Source organism: Berghia stephanieae, chromosome 9, assembly GCF_034508935.2.
Source record: "Berghia stephanieae isolate SIO BIC M18660-M18661 chromosome 9, UCSD_Bste_1.3, whole genome shotgun sequence".
Taxonomy (NCBI): Eukaryota; Metazoa; Mollusca; class Gastropoda; order Nudibranchia; family Aeolidiidae; genus Berghia; species Berghia stephanieae.
Window position 1 is genome coordinate 31024865 of NC_088368.1, and position 7500 is coordinate 31032364.

The window sequence follows — 7500 nt, forward strand, 5'->3', positions numbered from 1 at the left end:
TATTTGTGGCTATGAATTCAATTTCCCTAACCGAGTGGATCCCGACATAATACGGCTTTGATACGGTGGGTCACATATTATTATTATATATTTCTTAATTTCATGTCAAAGCGCCACCATGGCGACCATAATAAGGAGAGTAGCGTCCCTTGGGGTCAATTTCACAATAATAATAATATCCACGGCACCTGTTTATCATTAGTCTTACGATTTCCTCATCGAGGTCTCCCCCCCCCCCCCTGTCTCCCTGGATGGTTAATCATCTCATTAACGCTCAGACATGGGAATATCTTTGTTGTGACGTTAATTAACGGTCGATGATGTCACGCACCAACGATTCCATCTTCTTACCAGATAACAGCAACAACAACAACACGGAGGGGGGGGGGGGGGGGGGAGATGGAAGGGGGTGGGGGTGAGAGAGAGGGAAGGGGGTGGGGGGAGGAATGAGAGAGATGGAAGGGAGTGGGGGGGGGGGGAGGAATGAGAGAGATGGAAGAAAGGGGTGGGTAAGTGGGAAGTGGATAAAACACTGCATTATATATTACCTTGATGACTCAGATTTCAGCTCAACTTTCTGAATACAGCTTTATTCTACTTGCATTCATTTTTTAATTAATCACTTTTAGTTTGATTTTCAATTAGATAGACCTAGAAGAAAAAAAAATATTCCTTACCTAGGAGATATTCCTAGCGGGGATTCGAACTCTGCATATTTTGGATGCGAAAAAATAACTTGTGTCCTTGAGCTCTACTAACGACAACTCACTAACTAGACGCTGCACAAACCTAAAAAATGACGTCAAACTATAAGTCCTAGAGGGTTCTAGTGTCAGGCTATATTATGTTAACGATGGCTACGCTAGAACCCACTAAGACTTATATTTTGACGTCATCTTTTACTTTTGTCCAGCGCCAAGTGAGTTGCCGTTAGTGTTGCCCAAGGAAACAAGTGATCTCATTGGTTGTACTATTGAATACAACTCACGATTTGTTTTCTTTTGTGGCCAAAGTCTTGTCCTTTGAAGTACTTTTTGGTCAGTGTCAGGCTATAAGTTAACGATGGCTACGGTCCAACACGGTGGATGCATTTGCTACCAAATTCAGTCCCTTAAGGTGACCAAATAATAATAGAATCTCAGTGAAGAGAAGATTACCACGCCCTTTGTCCTGTCTATAGATAGTATGCGCTTGGCTAAGAAGCTCACAACATTGCCATCCGGAAACTATGTGTAATCATGAACTTTTATAGTCTGGAATATACAGTTTAGTGAGAAGTACTGATAAACGCGGATGGCAAAAAACAATAACAAAAACGTGAGTGACGTTTTCTTCGTTCTATCTATAGGTTCGGACTATCCGAGGGATATAGTTTTGTTTCGTGCCTTCCACTGCAAGTTCATATGCTCCGCTTGTACGTACGCGTATCGCCCTATTAGCATTGCTGATCTTTAGTCTAATCAGCAAACATTCCTTCGATGAAACACAAATGAAAAGGTGAAAATAGAAAGGCTTTGGATGGGAACAGTACAGACAATAGACGTTTCGGGTACAAACCCTTCGTCAGCACAACAGTAAACAAAGGGACGTTGGAAACAAATACAATAATATAAAAAAATAATGTTAAATAAATGTTATTATTATAAATTTTATTTTATTCTATTTGTTCTGAATGCTCCTTTGTTTATTGTTGTGCTCACGAAGGGTTTGTGCCCAAAACGTCCATTGTCTGTACTGGTCCCACCCGAGGCCTTTCCATTATCACCTTTTCATTAGTATTTTCAATATCTGCTTTAGGCAGCCCCCGCCTCTCTCTAAATAAAACTTCACCCCTGTCCGTCAATCAACTACGGATGGATGTGCCTCAACAGTCAAGAAATTGTTCGTTCGTTCGTTCGTTCGTTAGTTCGTTCGAACTCTAGGATCGGGTCGGGGTCACCGAGGGCAATCATAAATCGAGAAATGTTAGGATAACATTCACACTGCGCACTTTTCACGGTTCATTGCCGTTGTCTTTGTACTCGGTACCGCTAGATTGATTTATATGTCGGGAACGATACATCTGGATCAAATTCTTACCGATTACCATTCTCATCCCACAAATCGTGTTAACAGTAGCATTAAAAAGACATGAAGTGAGAAGGAAAGTGCCAGAAGACATAATCAGAGAATAAAAACTTCGCAGCGGCGATGGGAGTGCTCGAACCCGCGACCTTACTGGTACGACAACTCCGCCTGGCCGAGGTAGATCGTGACTCTATTACCGTAGCAGTAGCATTTGAGACTAAAATGAAATATGGATACATGAAACTAAGGGGCCAGGCCTCTCCACATGTGGGTGTTCAGTGTCAAGTCGGTAAACATGCTATTTGAGAATTGATGTTATGTGTTTATATTAGAAACAAACACACACCACTTAAGTACGCTATAGATTGATCGAAGTTGACGTCACTTGGGTCATTGTTATTGTTTTTTGCCATCCACGTTTATTAGTAATTCTCACTAAACTGTATTAATCAGACTATAAATGTTCAAGGTTACACATAGTTTTGTGTGTTTGTCCGTTATACTTCTGGACGGCAATATTGTGAGCTTCTAAGACAAGGGTCCTACTATCTATATCAATCGTACAAATACAGATACATACAAAGTTTATTGTCTCAGAGAATATAGATAGTATGCGCTTGGCTAAGAAGCTCATAACATTGCCATCCGGAAGTATAACGGACCAACACACAAAACTGTGTGTATCCATGAATGTTTATAGTCAGGTTAATACCGTTCAGTGAGCATTACTCATAAATGTGGATGGCAAAAAACAATAACAAAGACCTGAGTGACGTCATCGTCATTTTAGCTATAGTGAGAAATCACCCAATCCAACTGAATTTAGTAAGCTGCCAAAACCCGTGCCAAATTTCGATTATATTATTATATATAAACATTATGAGCGAGAGGATGTTTACCGACTTGACACGACCCGACATAGATACTCATCATCTATAGATAGTATGCGCTTGGCTAAGAAGCTCATAACATTGCCATCCGGAAGTATAACGGACCAACACACAAAACTGTGTGTATCCATGAACGTTTCTTCTTCTTCTAGGTTCCATGCCTGGTCCAGGCTTCGGATACTGCATGAATTATCTCTCTCCATTCCTCCCTGTCTCTTGCTTTTTCAAACAGCTCTTGGATTGTTAGGTTGGTGAAGCCCTTCAGTTGGTCTATGAGTGTTTTTCTTTGTCTCCCCCGGGCGCGTTTACCAGGTATTTTTCCACAACTTGCCAGGTATTCATTCTTATCTTTCCTTACTATGTGTCCGAAAAAGGTAAGTTGTCGATCCACTATTAAGGGCATTAGTTTCCTTTGTTGGTATGTTTGTTTTAGCACTTCTTCGTTCGTTTTGTGTGCAGTATACGATATTCTCTGCATCCTTCTCAAGCACCACATTTCAAAAGCTTCAATGTTCTTTTGTGTTTCTGCATTTGTAGTCCAGCTTTCGCATCCGTAGAACAAGATTGGCCACACGTAGCACTTCAAGACTCGGAATCTAATCCCGAACGACATCTGTTTGTTTTTCAAAATGTTTCCCAGGTCCATGAAGGCCTGTTTGGCTTGAGTTATTCTTGCTCGTATGTCTCGGTTACATCTTCCATCTGTTGTCACTATTGAACCTAGGTATTTAAAACTTTCTACGTTGGTAAGTTGCTCGCCGTGAATCGTTATATTGCAGGTGTTGTTGTTTTCGGGGTTTTTCTGTATTACCATGCATTCCGTTTTGGTGATATTCACTTTCATTCCCTTGGCTTCACTATCTACTACCACATTGTCAACAATCTTTTGAAGTTGGATTTCTGATGTTGCAATGAGTACCGTATCGTCTGCGTATCTTATATTATTTATGTTGTGACCTCCTACTTTTATTCCCTCCATATTATTTATGCCCCTCATGATTGTTTCTTGGTATAGATTAAACAGATCTGGTGAGGCAACACACCCTTGACGGAATCCTTTCTTAAAAGGAATGGAACTTCCTGTAGAGTTTCCGATTTTGATAGATGCCTGCTGGGTGTAGTATAATGTTTGCATGAGTCTGAGGTCTTTCTCATCAGCGCCAATGGAGTGCAGTTGTTTTAGTATTTCTTCGTGGCGTACTCTATCAAAAGCTTTTTTGTAGTCGACAAAACAGAGGTATAGTGGGGTCTGAACCTGTATAGCTCTTTCACTTAAAACACGGAGGAGGTATATTGCGTTCCTTGTCCCTCTGTCAGGTTGGAATCCATATTGTTCTTCTGCGATTTCGGGGTTAATCTTATTCCTTAGCCTGTTGATAATTATACGCAACAGTATTTTGTTGATGTGGCTTATTAAACTTATAGTTCTAAAATTTTCGCATCTGACTGCACCTGCTTTCTTTGGTATTGCTATGAAAATAGAGTTACAGAGATCTTCTGGAATTTTCCCAGTATTGTATATATTGTTGAATAATATGTGAAGTTCATCAATTGCTAGATCTCCTAGGCTTTTTAATACCTCTACAGATATTTCATCAGGGCCTGTTGCTTTACCATCCCTCATTCGTTCCATGGCATGTTCAATTTCACTTTTGGTGATGTTTGGTCCGCTTAATGGTTCTTTGAATTTCAGTGGTGGTTCATTTCTATTTGGATCATTGTACAGTTCGCCTATGTATTCTACCCATCGGCTTTCTATATGATGTTCTTCAAATAGCAGTTCCCCTTGTTTGTTTTGGATACAACTTCCTGCTGCTTTGCTTTTCCTTTTCCCTGATAGTTCTTTTATTCTTTGGTGAGCTTGTTGGGGGTTGGGTTTGTATTCTCTTTCGATTTCACAGCATTTCCAGTCTAGATAGTTCTCGTGTGCCTCGATGCATTTGGATTTAATGTGGTTGTTCAATGTTTGGTATTCTGCAGACCCTCTGTTGCATTTTCGTCTTTCTTCAAATAGGTTTAGAATTTCATTTGTCATCCATTCCTTTTTGCTGTTTATTTGAGCTATTGGTAAATGCTTTTCTGCAGTTGCTTTGACACACTTTTGGAATATATCAAATTGTTTTTCACATTTTTCGTTATCAGGTTCACTTTGGCTTTGTATCATGAGTGCATTTTCAAATTCTTCTCTCATTTTTGTTTGTATGCCATTGTCTTTGCATGACCTGTAATCCCTCTTTATTCTACCAGCTGTTCTCTGAATAGCTTTAAACTTTATCCTTACTGTACAAACAACTGGGACATGGTCACTGTCTACATCGGCGCCTGGGTAGGTTTTGCAATTTAATATGCCATTTCTGAATCTTGATGATACTGCTATAAAGTCTATCTGGTTCCTTGCTCTGTCCCCTGGTGATTGCCATGTCCAGGTTCTTCTTGGGTGTTGTTGAAACCAGGTGTTTGAAATCATTAATTTATTTGTTCTACACCAATCTGCCCAGATGTTTCCTCGTTCATTTCTGTCTCCGAGTCCATGTGGTCCGATTATGTCACCATCTCTGCCTCTGCCAATCTTAGCATTTAGGTCCCCCATTACCATAAGGACTTCTTGTGATTTACACATTCGTTTTGCTTTGTCTAGTGAATGGTAAAACTCTGTCATATCTGCATCTGTCGCCTCTTCTGTTGGTGCATAAACTTGAATAATATTGGTGTCAACTACAGGTCCTCTTAGCTTAACCAGCAAAACTCTGTCTGAGATTGCTACGTGCCCTTTGTAAAATTTGGTTGATTTTTGGTCTAAGATCATCCCTACTCCTTTTTGGAAAGAGGTTCCACCACTCCATGTGATCTTATATGTCGTGTTGTTTTCTTGTTTTGACATGGTTCCCTGCTCTTTCCATCTCATCTCTGCCAGGCCAAGAATATTTATTTGGAGCCGTTTCATTTCTTTTAGAATGTTGTTTAGTTTTCCTTTTTGGGCACAGGTCCTGACATTCCATGTCCCAATTTTGGTTTTGTCACATTTGTTAAATTTATTTCGCCTAGTAACTGGCTGACGGTTCGGTGTGACCTGACGAACATCACGCTCCCAACCGAGCGAGGCAGCAGTCTTCCGTGAAAACATGCTCCCCTTTACGCTGTCACCGTTTAACTTTTTGGACTTATTCATGCAGTTAACTCGGCAAAGTTACAAGAATGGTTTGCCATTGCCTATTCTTGTCGCCCTCTGCAGTTGGCCAGCTTGACCTGTTACCGTTCGACACCACGAGGAGGTTGCAGTAGGGCTTGATGATGATCTATCTTTGCAGACTTGGCATCATCCATTTGTCGAATCCATGAACGTTTATAGACAGGTTAATACAGTTCAGTGAGCATTACTCATAAACGCAGATGGCAAAAAACAATAACAAAGACCTGAACGACGTCATCTTCGAACTATCTATACGTTTCGCGTCTCAAAACATCACCGTAAGAAAGCATTTTAAACAAATAAAAAATTCGGGGCAGAAGTATAAATAGAACGAAATTGACGTCAGTCACCTCTTTGTTATTGTTCAAGGAAACATTGGTTGAACTATTGAATACAACTCACGATTTGTTTTCTTTTGTGGTCAAAGACTTGTCTTTTGACGTCATTTTTTGGTCAGTGTCAGGCTATGTTTTGTTAACGATGGCTGCGGTCAGGCTATACGTTTAACGATGGCGACGGTTGGTGGCTATCAATATCACTCTGGTATGCATAAGAAGGGACAGCATGACTCAGCGGTACGGTCTTTGCTTCGTACCTAAAAGGTACCGAGTTCAATCACCCGCCACTGCGCCGTGTGGCCTTGAGCAAGTCACCTCGCCCTAGCTCACTTTGCGGTGCTTCACTGCGGCTGACGCCTGGGTTATTCTAGTCTTCCCTTGGAATAGACCCTATAAAGACAAATGTCTCCATGGGGGATGATTAAAGGGAATTTTATTTTATTTTATTTTATAATACCGTTCTGAGACAACGGGGTTACAAATTTAAAAAAATAAAACAAACAAAGTAACAAAACAAAAATAAAAACAAACAAACAAACAAACAAACAAAAACGTCGTTTTGACAGACGATAGTAAAATTAATCGAGTCACACGACAAGACGAGAAAAGGCGGTCTGGTCTGGTCTGGCCTTCCTTCCTGCCTCGCAATTTGGAGACACGAAAGTCGTGCACGTACGGGAGTTATTTTGGTGACGAGAATATCATGTACTGATTGGACTCTGGCTTCGTTCTGTCTTGTCCACGGAATCAATTTCCACGCTATTAGTTTTCCCCATTTTGGTAAGGCTTCTGTTTTCCTTTTATATTAGTCTTGCCAACAGATTTCACGATTGTGGAAGTCTTAAAATAAATATTATATAGTGCAGAATGATATTATTATGTAAACAACATGAAATTGTTGTAATGAGGGTGTGTGAGTGAAAGACAGATATATATATATATAAATATATATATATATATATATATATACATACATTATATATATATATATATATATATATATATATATTTATAT